Below are 15,596 nucleotides of genomic sequence, written 5' to 3'. Positions count from 1 at the left end.
GAATATAATAATTCCATTGCCAAAGAAAGCAGGTGTTGACAGATGTGAAAATTACCGAACTATCACATTAATAAGTCACATCTGCAAAATACTAACGCGAATTCTTTACAGACGAATGAAAAAACTGGTAGAAGCCGACCTTGGGGAAGATCAGTTTGGATTCCGTAGAAATATGGGAACGCGTGAGGCAATACGGACCCTACGACTTATTTTAGAAGCTAGATTAAGAAAAGGCAAAACTCTGTTTCTAGCATATTTAGACTTTGAGGAAGGTTTTGACAATGTTGACTGGAATACTTTCTTTGCCGGCCGTAGTGGCCGCGCGGTTATATGCGCTACAGTCTGGAACCGAGCGACCGCTACGGTCGCAGGTTCGAATCCTGCCTCGGGAATGGATGTGTGTGATGTCCTTAGGTTAGTTAGGTTTAATTAGTTGTAAGTTTTAGGCGACTGATGACCTCAGAAGTTAAGTCGCATAGTGCTCAGAGCCATTTTGAATACTCTCTTTCAAATTCTGAAGGTGGCGGGGGAAAAACACAGGGAGCGAAAGGCTATTTACAATTTGCAAGGAAACCAGATGGCAGTTATAAGAGTCGAGGGACATGAAAGGGAAGCAGTGGTTGGGATGGGTTGTAGCCTCTCCCCGATGTTATACAATCTGTACATTAAAGCAAGCAGTAAAGGAAACAAAAGAAAAATTCGTAGTAGGTATTAAAATCCATGGAGAAGAAATGAAAACTTTGAGGTTCGCCGATGACATTGTAATTCTGTCAGAAACAACAAAGGACTTGGAAGAGCAGTTGAACGTAATGGACAGTGTCTTGAAAGGAGGATATAAGATGAACATCAACAAATGCAAAACGAGGGTAATGGAATGTAGTCGAATTAAGTCGGGTGATGCTGAGGGAATTAGATTAGGAAATGAGACACTGAAAGTAGTAAAGGAGTTTTGCTATTTTGGGAGCAAAATAACTGATGATGGTCGAAGTAGAGAGGATGTAAAATGCAGTTTGGCAATGGCAACGAAAGCGTTTCTGAAGAAGAGAAATTTGTTAACATGGAGTATATATTTAAGTGTTAGGAAGTCGTTTCTGAAAATATTTGTATGGAGTGTAGCCATGTATGGAAGTGAATCATGGACGAGAAACAGTTTGGACAAGAAGGGAATAGAAGCTTTCGAAATGTGGTGCTACAGAAGTATGCTGAAGATTAGATAGGTAGATCACATAACTAATGAGGAGGTATTGAATAGGATTGGGGAGGAGTTTGTGGCACGACTTGAGAAGAAGAAGGGATCGGTTGGTAGGACATGTTCTGGGGCATCAAGGGATCACCAATTTAGTAATGGAAAGTAGCGTGGAGGGTAAAAATAGTAGAGAGAGACCAAGAGATGAATACACTAAGCAGATTCAGAAGTATGTAGGCTCTAGTACGTACTGGGAGATGAAGCAGCTTGCACAGGATAGAGTAGCATGGAGAGCTGCATCAAACCAGTCTCAGGACTGAAGACCACATCAACAAGGTATATTAATGTATAACACGCCTCTATTGGTGACGATATAGAGCACCTGTAATTGAGTCAAAAACTTGGAGAGAAGTTCTGTCTCCTGATATGTGTCATTCTTCGGTATGTTGGCTCGTTTTCTAGCAGTCGTCTTCTGAAAATCTGGAGGAACTTATGGGTAACCCTGTGCTTCATTCAAAACTCTGCGTTGCTTTCTGAATACCCTGTACACTACACGAAGAGGCACTTTGAAGTCTCTGAGGATATCAACATTGCTTAGTCACAAAGCGTTGTTTACGGGCTGGATATACAGTACGGGGCAGACACAGGGGGGGGGGGGGGGGGGGGGTACCAGTGCCGAAGAGCAGAAGGCGGCGACATGTCTTGAGGAGGCCGCACAGGTAGGCAGGAAGCTCTGGGGAGCGGGCGGACTGTTGTGTAACAAATCAGGGCGGAGGCGCAGTGGCTGCCTGGGGACCGTATGCAATATTCAGCGGCGCGCCGTGCGGGGGCCGGCTCATCCGCGCAGCGAGAGGGCGGGAAGAGGGGGGCAGGCAGGCAGAGGTGGCCACGCAAGATGCGGGAGTCATCCGGGGGCGGCCGGGCGCCGCGTGCCGCTGACGAGCGTCCAGCCAGCGCCACCTGTGCGCCTGCTGCCCGCCTCCTTCATATCACGCGGCAGCCCCAGTCCGGCATCCAATCTGCAGGGCTGCGTCCGTCCGTGATGGAGGAGCTGTTCCTGGACGCGGAAGCCTGAAGGGAAACTTGGCGATACCGAGCTGAGTCACCAAAGCGACCACCCGTTCCCTTGAAGCGGGGCTGCCTTCAGCTTATTGCTGGTGATTGCGAAAATCGGTGTCGCAAGTATTGACCTATATCCTACGAGATCCCTCACTCCCACATAAGAGTGGAGCCATTGTCCACCCAGATTTACATTATTACTAGAAAGCACGCGGAGACAGAGGTGCCCAAGTTATCTGCAACTCTACACCACTTTCCAGTTACTGTCGGTTCCACAAGAAAGTGTACACCATAATTTTAAATTTAACGTCCGCACCGACATCACTGGTAGTGTTCTTTGCTTTAATACTGAGTACGGCTCCACTTATAACCGAAAGATTAGCGCACGTGATTTTTCGGTATGGCCTTATTCGTCTTGAGTTCTTCTTCATTGGACAGTGGATATGAATCAGTCTTCAAACCTCGTGGTCCCGCATCTCGGATTCTTCCCGCACGGGGTGGCCGCGTGGTTTGAGGCACCATGTCACGGATTGCGCAGCCCCTCCCGCCGGAGGTTCGAGTGCTTCCTCGGGCATGGGTGTGTGTGTTGTTCTTAGCATAAGTTATTTTATGTAGTGTGTAAGTCTAGGCACCGATCATCTCAGCAGCTTGGTCTCTTAGGAATCCACACACATTTCAACATTTTCGGATGCAGTGTATAGATAAACAGTGTGAGAGTTGAATGTTTTGTTTCGTCGGTTGCAGTTTAAAATGAGTGCAAAATATCTGTAGTGCCATTTATTTATATAACTATCAATAATGCCTTCTGAAGTCCGTCAAGAAGCTGTTTGGTTCGAACGAGGCAAACTGGGTGCTTCAAGAAGATAATGATTCTAAACAACGCAGTCGTCTCTGTGCAGCGTGGAAACAAGACAATGGGGTGTCCACGATGAACTGGCCTGCAGTGTCTCCGGATGTAAATCCGATCGAAAATGTTTGGTCCTTTTCTAAGATGTAGCTTAAACGAAAGCCAATATATACTTTGAAGCATCTGTCATTATCACATCAGGACGACATGCAGATACCGAGAGAACATGATGAAAGTCTCGTGAAATGCATGCCAAAAAAGGTGCCAAGCTATAACGATAATGGCGGCGACTGGATTAACTATGAGGTAATTGTAAATTTGGCGATAACACATATTTTCATGTTAACATATACCGGGTGATCAAAAAGTCAGTATAAATTTGAAAACTTAATAAACCATGGAATAATGTAGATAGACAGGTAAAAATTGACACACATGCTTGGAATGACATGGGGTTTTATTAGAACCAAAAAAAGTTCACAAAATATCCGACAGATGGGCCTGACAGCAAAACGTCAGTAACTGCTACCGTGCCGGGTGAGAGGTACGCCGCTATGTTACAGAATCGCATCATCCCCAGCCTGGCTGATAAACACCTGCTGGAACGTACGATGTTTATGCAGGATGGGACTCCACCCCATATTGCTAGACGCGTGATAGATCTCTTGCGTGCGTCGTTTGGTGATGATCGTGTGCTCAGCCGCCACTTTCGTCATGCTTGGCGTCCCAGGTCCCCAGACCTCAGTCCGTGCTGTTATTGGCTTTGGGGTTACCTGAAGTCGCAAGTGTATCGTGATCGACCGACATCTCTAGGGATGCTGAAAGACAACATCGGACGCCAATGCCTCACCATAACTCCGGGCGTGCTTTACAGTGCTGTTCACAACATTATTACTCTACTACAGCTATTGTTGAGGAATTATGGTGGACATATTGAGCCTTTACTGTAAAGAACATCATCTTTGCTTTGTTTTACTTTGTTATGCTAATTATTGCTATTCTGATCAGATGAAGCGTCATCTGTCGGACATTTTTTAACTTTTGTATGTTTTGGTTCTAATAAAACCCCATGTCATTCCAAGCATATGTGTCAATTTGTACCTCTCTATCTACATTATTCCGTTTTCAAATTTATACTGACTTTTTGACCACCCGGTATTTATTATAGTGTTATTCATTTCATAGAGATAACGGCGTACACTTTCTCGTGGCATTGAGTGTATGCCATGTCAATTCACCTTGGTCCCAGGAAACCACTGACCACTCTGCTGCAACTGATACCCTTCGCCAAAAGAACACTTCGGTGACTCATACGTCAAAGAATAATTATGTGTATACTCTAAGAAAAAAATAAGACGCGCCACGAAGGTATTATCCGAATGGGATAGAAATCTATAGATGTGATATACATGTGTAGACAAAGAAATGATTACGTTTTCAGAAGACCTGTATGATTTATTGCCGCGCGGGATTAGCCGAGCGGTCTAATTCAGTCATGGACTGTGCGGCTGGTCCCGGCGGAGGTTCGAGTCCTCCCTCGGGCGTAGGTGAGTGTGTTTGTCCTTAGGATAATTTAGGTTAAGTAGTGTGTAAGTTTAGGGACTGATGACCTCAGCAGTTAAGTCCCATAAGATTTCACACGCATTTGGACATTTGAACGATTTATTCAAGAGGGAGAGCTTCACATGTTAAGCAAGTTAATAACACGTAGGCCCATTTATGGTCTTCGTGCAAGCAGTTATTCTGGTTGGCGTTGATTAGTAGCGTTGCTGGATGTCCTCCTTACCGAAATCGTACCACATTCTGTCAATCTGGCGTGTTAGATCGTCAGAATCCCGAGATGATTCGAGGGTCTGCCATAATGCTCCAAACATTCTCAACTGGGGATACAGTAGGTCCCGCTGCTTTGATGTCCAACGGAGGGTATGGCAAGCATCAGGACGAGAAGTAGAAACCTTCTCCATGTGCGGGCGGGCGTTATCTTTCTGACATGTAAGCCTAGCATGGCTTGCCATGAAGGGTAAGAAAACGGTGCGTAGAATATCGCTGACGTTCCGCTCTGCTATAAGGCTGCCGAAGGTAACCACCAAAGACATCCTGCTATGAAAAGAAATGTCACTCTAACCATCAGCCCTGGTTGCAGACCGGTAACGACAGTTAGAGTGCGATCCACCACTGTCTGGGATGTCTCAAAACACATCTTTGGTTGGTCATCAATGACGTTGCAGACTGAAAATATGCCGCGACACGCCCTGCATGGCAGTGGGTTGTCAACCTGATTGTTGTCTGCCATACAGCCCAACAGCAAGGATTGATGGTCTGGAGTGCCATGTCTTTTCGTAGCAGGACCCCTTTGGTTGTTATCTACGGCATCCTTACAGCACAGCAGTACGTAGACGATATCCCACCTCCCATTTTGTTGCCCTTCGTGGCAAGTCATCCTACGCTTACATTTCAGCAAGATAATACCCGCCCACACACAAGCTGTAGTTTCACCTGATTGTATTGGTGGTTTCCCTTGGTAAGCAAGGTCACCGCATGTCTCTCCAACTGAGAACGTTTTGAACCTTAGGGTAAGAGCCCTCCAACAAGCTTGGGATCCGATTATCTAACTAGCCAGTTGGACATAATCTGGTACGATATCCCTCAGGATTACTGGTTGTAAGCACAACGGATAATTCAGATATATTAACACACAAGCTCGGTGGGAAGTGACAACGCAAGGACTGCCCTGGAGTTCATTATTATAAATTAATTTCATTCCCCTCCGAAGACATTAGTGTACAAATCATGTCGTTGGACTGGGGTGAACTCATAGAAATGGATCATGTATGGAATTTTGTCAGGTATTAGGTAAGATGGGTTTGATACTAACAAATAATGGCAGTTTATTTACGATTAAAAAACATTAGATTGCCATGTATATTCACAACGTAAGAACATACAACTTATAACATATGCATCCAACTTACAAAACACGGTAATCTCGTCTTAACAACCTCTCACCCTATTTAATATACTAAAGAATCCCTTAACAGAGAGGGTAGAACAAGAAATGATGGTCACAAGTGTACTATTGTAAATATGGGTGGCCTCGTCTTCGAGACTGTTGCGAAATGGATGGGATAGGACAAACATATTACGAAACATTCGCACAAAATCACATAGCCAAACTTGTTAGGATACTTCGGCTGACAAATATTCTCTTCAGAGTTGGACCTCACATAAACGATTGCAATTAAACCCATAGGAACCAAGCAGAGAGAACACAGTCAGTCAGCTTACAGACCCAAAAACGTGGTAGCGAAAGCGCTTTAAAATTTACAAATGAAAAACAAAAAAGGATTCTATATGCTTACTACTATTCATTCTGCAAGTAATATTACAAGAAGTCATTACGGTTTATGACAAGGGATACATTACAGGGAACGCCCACCAAGACCAGGTCCAAGATGAGAAAAACCTCATTTCAGATGATGATTTCTGTAAATGTTATGAAGAGACACGCCTATGCATTAGTAATTCATGGGAGACAAGATTAATAAACCATGGGTGCATGTGATTGCATTTCGCAATGGACAAAACTGTTCATACTAAACTGCACGTTACACATAAAATGAAATTAAATAATTAAAAAAATATAATCGCGGAATACTTTCTATCGAGTTACACTGCTGAAAGAAACAGATGATTTGAAGTAAATCATACTAGTATCAGACTTCAAGTTCTAACAGTAACCTCCATAGAGCTCTGCCTTATACTCTCACGTCCGTAACAAGAGTGACATTTTCACAGGTCGCGTCCTAACGGGAGGTGGAGGAGAGAATTAACCTCCTACCAAAAGTACCTTGCGTAGGGGCATTTTGTGGAAATGGTGCATCTCTAGTCCGACCTGAGTTTTCTGATATACTCTACTATGACATTATTAAGCTGACAGAAATTCAGACGTACATTTGTTAACTCTCAGGCTCCCTATGAAATTTTCGAAAGAAACTCCTCAACACATCTAGTCATTCAGAAACGTGAACAGGAAAAGCACAAGTCTGCCTAATATCGTGTAGGGTCCCCACAAGAACGCAGAAGTGCCGCAGCACGGCGTGGCATGAACTCGACTAGTGTCTGAAGTAGAGCTGGTGGGAATCGGCACCATGAATCTTGCAGGGCTGTCCATATATACGTAAGAGTACGAGGGGGTGGAGATCTCTTCTGAGCAGCACGTTGCAAGGCATCCCAAATGTGCTCAATAATGTTCATGTCTGGGAAGTTTTGTGGCCATCGGAAGTGTTTCAACTCAGAAGAGTGTTCCTGGAGCCACTCTGCACCACTTCTGGATGTGTGGAGTGTCGCATTGTCCCGCTGGAATTGCCCAAGTCCGTCGGAACGCACAGTGGACATGAATGGATGCAGGTTATCATATAGGACGCTTACATGCATGTCACCTGTCAGAGTCTATTTTAACATATCAGGGGTCCCATATCACTCCAACTGCCCACGCCCCACGCCATTACAGAGCCTCCACCAGCTTGAACAGTTCCCTGATGACATGCAGGGTCCTTGGATTCATGAGGTTGTCTCCACACTCATACACATCCATCCCCTAGATACAATTTGAAACGAGACTCGTCCGACCAGGTACCATGTTTCCAGTCTTCAACAGTCCAATGTCGGTGTTGACGGGCTCAGGCGAGGCGTAAAACTTTGTGTCGTGCAGACATCAAGTGTACACGAGTGGTTCTTCTGCTCCGAAAGCCTATATCGTTTATTTTAGGTTGAATGGTTTGCACGCTGACATTTGTTGATGGCCCGGTATTGAAATCTGCAACAATTTTCGGAAGGGTTACACTTCTGTCACGTTGAACGTTCTTGCTGGATCTTCTTCTGGCCGCAGCGATGTCGGAGATTTGATGTTTTGCCCGATTCCTGATATTCACGGTACACTCTTGAAATGGTCGTACGGGATAGTCCCCTCTTCATCACTACCTCGGAGATGCTGGTTCCATCGCTCGTGCGCCGACTGTAACACCAGGTGCAAACTCACTTGAATCTTGATAACCTGACATTGTAGCAGCAGTAACCGATCTAACAACAGCGCCAGACACTTGTTGTCTTATATGGGCGTTACCGACCGCAGCGCCGTATTCTGCCTGTTTACATATCTCTGTATTTGAGTATGCATGCCTATACTAGTTTCTTTGGAGCTTCAGTGTATATGATAAATAAATGCCTTTTCCAACTCACGCTTCCTCCAGAAGATCGTTCTCAAGATAAGAGAGTACCTTCCGGTGTGACATGCGTGTTGTGAAAACGCTCGGTTAGTCTGAACTGACAAGTCATACGAAACGGGGCCGACGGTAACGTTTCAGTTTGAACTACACCGTGAACGCATTACAGTAACCAAACCTGCACCGAGCACACCCATCACAGGAGCACAATATGAAGTGGAGATCGAAAGAAAGTACGATGAGGTAAAAGAAATTGTTTAAATATTTAAAGCATATAAACATTTCTTATGTTGCGCTTGATAATGGAAGCAAGACTAACGAAAAATCAAGACACATCCAAAAGATTTGTCGACCTGAAAAAGCGTTAGACAACGAAAAATTGTGCAAGATGTTTGAAATTCTGAGAAAAATAGAGGTAAGATATAGGGAAAGATGGGTAACATACAATATGTATAAGAGCTAAGAGAGACTAATAAGAGTGGACGACCAAGAACGAAGCGCTCGGATAAAAAGAGTTCCACCCCTACTGTTCGACCTGTACATCGAAGAAGTAGTGATGGAAATAAAGGAGAGGTTCAGGAGTTAAATTCAGATTCAAAGTGAAAGGATATCAGTCATACGATTCACTGATGACATTGCTATCCTGAGCAAAAGTGAAGAAGAATTATATGATATGCTGAATGAAATGAACAATCTGATGAGTACAGAATATGGATTGAGAGTAAATCGAAGAAAGACGAAACTAATGAGAAGTACCAGAAATGAGAACAGCGAGAAACTTAACGGCAGGATTGATGGTCACGCAGTAAAAGGGCATTCCTGGCCAAGAGAAGTCTTCTAGTATCAAACATAGGCCTTAATTTGGGGAAGAAACTTCTGGGAATGTACATTTGGGGCATAGCATTGTATGGTAGTGAAACATGGACTGTGAGAAAACTGGAACGGAAGGGAATCTAAGTATTTGAGATATGCTGCTACAGACGAATGTCGAAAATTAGGAATGTGGAGGTTCTGCGCAGAATCGGAGAGGAAACGAATATGTCGATAACACTGATAGGACATCTGTTAAGACGTCAGTGAATGACTTCCATGGTACCAGAGGAAAAAAACTGTAGAGGAGACAGAGATTGGAATACATCCAGCAAATGAATGAGGACGTAGGTTCCAAGTGCTAGTCTGAGATGAAGAGTTTGGCAGAGAGGAATTCGTGGCTGGAGGCATCAAACCAGTCAGAAGAATGATGACTCAAGGAAAAAATGAACCTTTCATTGAAATGGTGGTCTGAAATTCGGTAGTAAGAAACGGACGAGATGGAAAAATGGTGGGAGAAGATTGACTGAAATTGATTTAGGTTGAAATATTTCGTTTGATGCAATTCTTGTAATATAAATAAATAGGACTAACATACAACCAAGAAATGTTAAGAATAAAATATATGATGAAAATGGAAGGCGCCTGGTAGAATTTGGCACTGAGCAGGGATCACAATTTAATCATTGCTTACAGTTGGTGTAAAAATCATTAACGAAGGGTGTGCACTGAGGTGAAAACAATATCAAAAAAAGAACTGGATAATGTCTTGTGAGCCAAGTATACGATAATGAAACGATAAGAAGAGCTACTAACTTCTGCACGAAGTCAGATACAGGAAATGTTCCTGGTGGAGTGCTTACCTCACACCAAGGGCATCAGCGATCTAGTGGGCATCAAACCAGCATCTTGGAGTTGGGTCCACTAAGGCTGCAGTAAAAGCCCTCAACGCTGGGAGTGCACGCAGTATGAATATGGTGTTGCCTACATTTACATACGAGGATTATTCGGAAAGTAAGATCGGATTGAAGAAAGTTACCGAAGCAGTTCAGAGGCCGGCAACTAGATTTGTTACCGGTAGGTTCGAACAACATGCAAGTGTTACGGAGATTCTTTGGAAATCACATTGGAATCCTTTGGGGAATGGTGACGTTCTTTTCGAGCAACACTATGGAGAAAATTTAGAGAACTGGCATCTTAAACTGATTGCAGAGAGTTCCTGCCGCTGCCAACATAGATTTCGCTTAAGAGGCACGAAAGATAAAATACGGGTAATTGCGTCTCATAGGAGGCATACAGAAAGTCGTTTCTCCGTCGCCCCATCAGCGAATTGAACAGGACAGGAAACGAACAGTAGTGGTACAGGATATCTTCCGCCACGCACCGTACCATGGTTTGTGGAGTACGTATGTGGATGTAGATGTGGACGTTCAGGAAATCAGGAGACATGGTACCACCGACACATAGCTGACTATGAACGCCACGCTTAGAAGGGACAGCACGACAAACCGTCGCTAGTGGAACACCATCGCGTTATGAGCAGGCTGTTACTTTTCAAGGAGCACGAATAGTTAGAAGACAGCCGAGGATGCGCACACACAAGATAACAGAGGCAATCGAAACCCTGCAGCAGTCTGAAGACTGCTACACCGTACCAGCTTTCTTACTGCCAGCAACCTCCCTATTTAGTGAAGGACCACGAGCGTTCGCAGGGCAGCGACCTCGCCGGTCACTGTCGCAGTCGGCTAAATAAACAACGCATGCACGACTGGCGCCGTTTCTCCGCAAATAACCGCAGGAAAATTGAGTCCCTAGAGCTTGTCGCCAATTCATAGCGGGCTACCAACTTCCAGAAAGCAGTGTAACCCAAAAATTATCCTCCTAGTCTACTAACACCCACCACTGCTATTTCAGGGTCACCATTTCTGCAATATATATAAAATTTAACAGGACATAGAGGATGCTCCACTGAACAATTTGAGTTAGGGAACCTGGGTTCGAAGAAGCTAGCTTAAGGAAATATGGAAGTAAACTTCTCTACCGCTCTGTCTAGCATTACTGTTTTCCAGCTAATTTACAACCAAAATGCGTGCAGGTTTATACATACTGTGCTGTTTATTTATATTTACGTTCTTTATTTCCGACAAGGAAACAATGAGAACGAGCCATATATTCTACCTGGCCGTCTGAGTGGTCACCCGTATTTGAGGCTCGTGTGAAGAGTTCTACCTGAGTCGTTGGCTGATCATGAGAGGATGTGAATAGAGCATCACGGTGCACCGCCTCACTTCAGTGTGGATGATCGCAACGATCCCAGTGCTGTAGTTCCTGGTCGCTGGAATGGAAGAGGAGATCTTATTCGATGGCCTGAGAGATCACCTCACGTACATCCTCTTGATTTTTACCTACGGCATATCCAAAGTCACTTGTGTATGAGATCCCAGTGGATAAGATGGAATTAGTTGGCAGAATTGTAGCTGTCTGTGATGTGATTCGAAAGACACCAGGGCTGTTTGTAAGGGTGGGTCACAATCTTGTTCGCCTAAGCTTGCCCGGAGGTTGATTGCCGTCAGTTTCAGCACGTTATATAAGATGAAGTACAAATGGTACATTCATTGTGTCAGTGATGGTATTTGCTGTTAACTGCGACGAATGTAAATAAAAAAGTACACAGTAATGTGATTTTATTCCTATGACTTCCTTAAGCTGGCTTCTCCGACCCCAGGTGACCTACCTCAAATTGTTCAGTGGCGCGTCCTCTATGTCGGGTAAAATTTTTGCACACTCTTACGGAAACAGCCTGTATATCTGCGTGTGTGAGTGTTTCCTTGTCTTTGATCCCTTCACTCTTAATTAAAACAACAGCAAAAAATCAATTGCTTTAACATTTTATGCAAGCCTGAACAAACTTCACCCTTTTATGGATTTTAAGAAACATCTGTAAAATTTTCATCCCTTAGCGATATTTGTTTCATCTTTGTTTATGTTTTAAAAGAGCGGAGTGTGGTACCTTATTGGGCGAGGGCAGAGCCTTACCGACATGACAGTGCGCCCTTTGGAAGAACTGCCAGATTTTACAAAAATTATGGAAAGTTTCTTTTGTCCCTTTTCTTTAAGAATGTTATTTACTCGGCAGATCTCTCCCCCCCCCCTCCCCCCCTCCAACCATATATCCAGCTATTTCCTGCATTTATTTCTGACCAGATTTAGCAAGTTTTAAAATTTTGTAAAGTAAATTGTTTGTTGTTTAATAAAAGTGAAGCATTATAGAACAACCAATATTTAAATGAACTGCACTGATAAAAACGTTACTCACAACAAATAAAAAGTGCCATTGTACTAAATAAATTACAATTTGTATAAAGTATCCAAAAAGTTAAAGTAAAACGGAATCAATGTCTCGTTATTTATGGTAGCTATGTACATTGGTTTTAGTATGATGTTTAATAAAGAACAAATTTAATTTGTTCCTCATAAATCATTAATAGTGCATCAGTTACTAATAGAAATAAAAGAAAAATGGCTGTGTTGAGGAAACATTTCTTTCCAGAAACTTCTTTATTGTTATACAACTTTATTTAGCATTTCCTTGCTTTGAGCGAAGTAAACGCTTTGAGAATACCACTTGTGAGTGTGTGGGTTTTATTTTGTCAAGTTGCGCAACGGATCAACCCAACAAGTACCCTTTGGCTCCTGCAAGAAACAACTGCCACCTCACACTACTACAGAAGTCAGACAGATGCTCCTAATGTACCAACAAGAACTGCTTGAAAAACATTCAGCAATAAATATCTTCTGGAGGCATCCACTGTAAGGAAAACACATAAAAATATTCTATATTTTTACGTAACTAGTGGAATACTTGGGTACTGGAGTATTGCTAGTTAGTGTAAGAAAAACATTAAACGAACGAAAAATATTATATTTTGCAAAAAATTCTGAGAAATCAAGTGAAACTTTTCTTATAAAATAATAAATTTCTGGGTTCTTTTTGGAACAGTAGATTGCCTGTTACGGATAGAAATGCTATTATTTTACAAAGTATGGAAAGTTTCTTTTCTCCCTTTTCTTTAAGAATGTTATTTCCTCGGCAGAATGGCTGAGAGCCGCGCCTACACAATTTGAATACCTTTTCTAGGTACGGTCAAGGCTATCACATGAGAAAGGTAATGGAGTGCACTGTTGTGGAGGACAGATGGGGCTCGCATATACTGTAGTGCACAATACCATGAGCTGCGACGACTGTTGCCTGCGTCGCTCGCTGCTGACAAATAATACAACTACCTCTTTCTATCTGGATTGACCTTCGCCAATCAAACTCTCCATACGCCTTGATGAAGTCAAGGACTCCTATCCGCCCCTAGTCTAACTACTGGCGTGGTACACCGGTCAGATAACCAGTCCACCGCAATGCCACTCAATATTCGCTCGCAGGCATTTAACTAGTACTCTGTCCATGTTCAGACCGCACAATAAGTGTGGCGGCCAACATAGTGAACACTGCTTAATCGCGAGCGACTCAATATTGAGTATCACTCTGATTTGCTAGTGACAGAGGTTCTCTCCCAGTGAAGTACTGAGGAGAGACTTTGTTCCTCGGTCTTCGCGTACATGTACGAGTGCTCTCGCTCTCGTTACGTGTTATTGCTCCAAGAGCGACAGCAGCATGGCCCTTTTCTCTGGAAAAGTTGCAAGGGTATATAATTTGCTGTCTTCCCTCACTCCTCTGGCTCTTAGCGCCAGAAATATTCCGCCAATCAGCATTGTTCTTTTAAACAGAAGAATGACGTTTTGTTTAAGTCGACCAATGCACAGATATGTAGCACCGCCATTAGACGTATACTGTCCCTCTGTGATAACTCCGTAACTGCGCTGTCAGTCCATTAAAAAATGCGTCTTCTGGGCACTTCCACACATTTAAGTCGAACATGGGAGTCGTTATCCTTTCGCTCTGGCAAAAGCTGTCCTCTCTCTGGGCGGTCATTCCGGCCGAAATAGGTGTGTGCCCACCCACCCCTCTGAAGGGATGGGCCTCCCAGTGGGCCAGCCGCCTCCCTAGAACGAAAAATTCCTGTGGCCATCATGTTGTGTATGCCAGCCTCGACTTTTTCAACCTCAGTGCGCACTTGCAATTTACTTATTAGATTTGCATATAGCCTACATTAATTCATACAAATCTGACTCTACCTTATCGAGTTTGGGTTCGAATGAAGCGTCTTGATGTGCTGAATACGATTGTGAGGACGGAGTATGTAAGAAACGAAGGTCAGGAGACCATGCCACCTTACACACTGAAGCTTAATTTAGCAGTTGCATCGTATTCTGTGGAAAAGATAGCAAAATTTAACAGTTTCCTCACATGCATACTCGTCCACCAGAAGTTACAGTCACTGACATTCTCATAAATATTATTTCTTCGTGAAGTAGACCTCAGACCACTTCCAATCCCATCCACACACACAAGAAAAGCATGATGAAAAGAGTAATAGAAACGTTTCTGAAAGGCAATAGTATTGAGCAAAATGATCTTATAGGGTCCCATTCCAACTTAAAATCCCTATTGACTGGCGACAACATCCAGAAAAGTGACATCTTGCACTATAGCCGGACGTATGGCGATCCTCATCATCATTGATACTTTCTGGCTTCTGTACTTTTGCTGTGTCAGCGGGTTTGCAGCCCTAAAAGCAGCATCGAGGCTGAATGTGTGATGTAACGCCTTGGCGGTGATTATTGCCGTCAGCAACAGCTCACATATGGCTTCTTACATAAAAACGCTTTACGATTTCCCTCTTGTCCACGTACAGAGTAAGACAAATGGCTGGCTCTGAGCACTATGGGACTTAACTTCTGCGGTCATCAATCCCCTAGAACTTAGAACTACTTAAACCTAACTAACCTAAGGACATCACACACATCCATGCCCGAGGCAGGATTCGAACCTGCGACCGTAGCAGTCGCGCGGTTCCGAACTGAGCGCCTTAACCGCGAGACCACCGCGGCCGGCAGTGAGACAAATGTCGGAATGGTTTCACTGAAAACGATACAGGCGATTTCTCTACCAAATCAGAATTTTTGCTTGAAGTAACATTAAACCTCCACCATTCTTCGCTACATCCACGTTGTACTACCGAAACGACAATTATAATAATAATTGTAATAATGTAGGGAACAAAACCTTAGAAAAAAGTTATTTTCAGTTTTAAAAGAGAACCCAGGGTAAAGAGAGCTACAAGCTTTTTGACACTAACGTGTCTCAGACATAACGACAAATACACGGTGGTTCTCCGTAAATTACGTGGATTTTTTTCCTTAACCCCAGCAGATTTAAACGGCAAGACATTTCCAGGGCAGATGTGGATTCTGACCACAATTTACTGGTTGTGAACCACAGATTAAAAGTGAAAAATTGCAAAGATTTAGGAGATTAGGAAAATGGGAGAAGATGGGAACCTGGACAAGTTAAAAGAAC

Source organism: Schistocerca serialis, chromosome 1, assembly GCF_023864345.2.
Source record: "Schistocerca serialis cubense isolate TAMUIC-IGC-003099 chromosome 1, iqSchSeri2.2, whole genome shotgun sequence".
NCBI lineage: Eukaryota > Metazoa > Arthropoda > Insecta > Orthoptera > Acrididae > Schistocerca > Schistocerca serialis.
The sequence above is the reverse complement of the archived record's forward strand: the minus strand, read 5'-3'. Positions refer to the sequence as shown.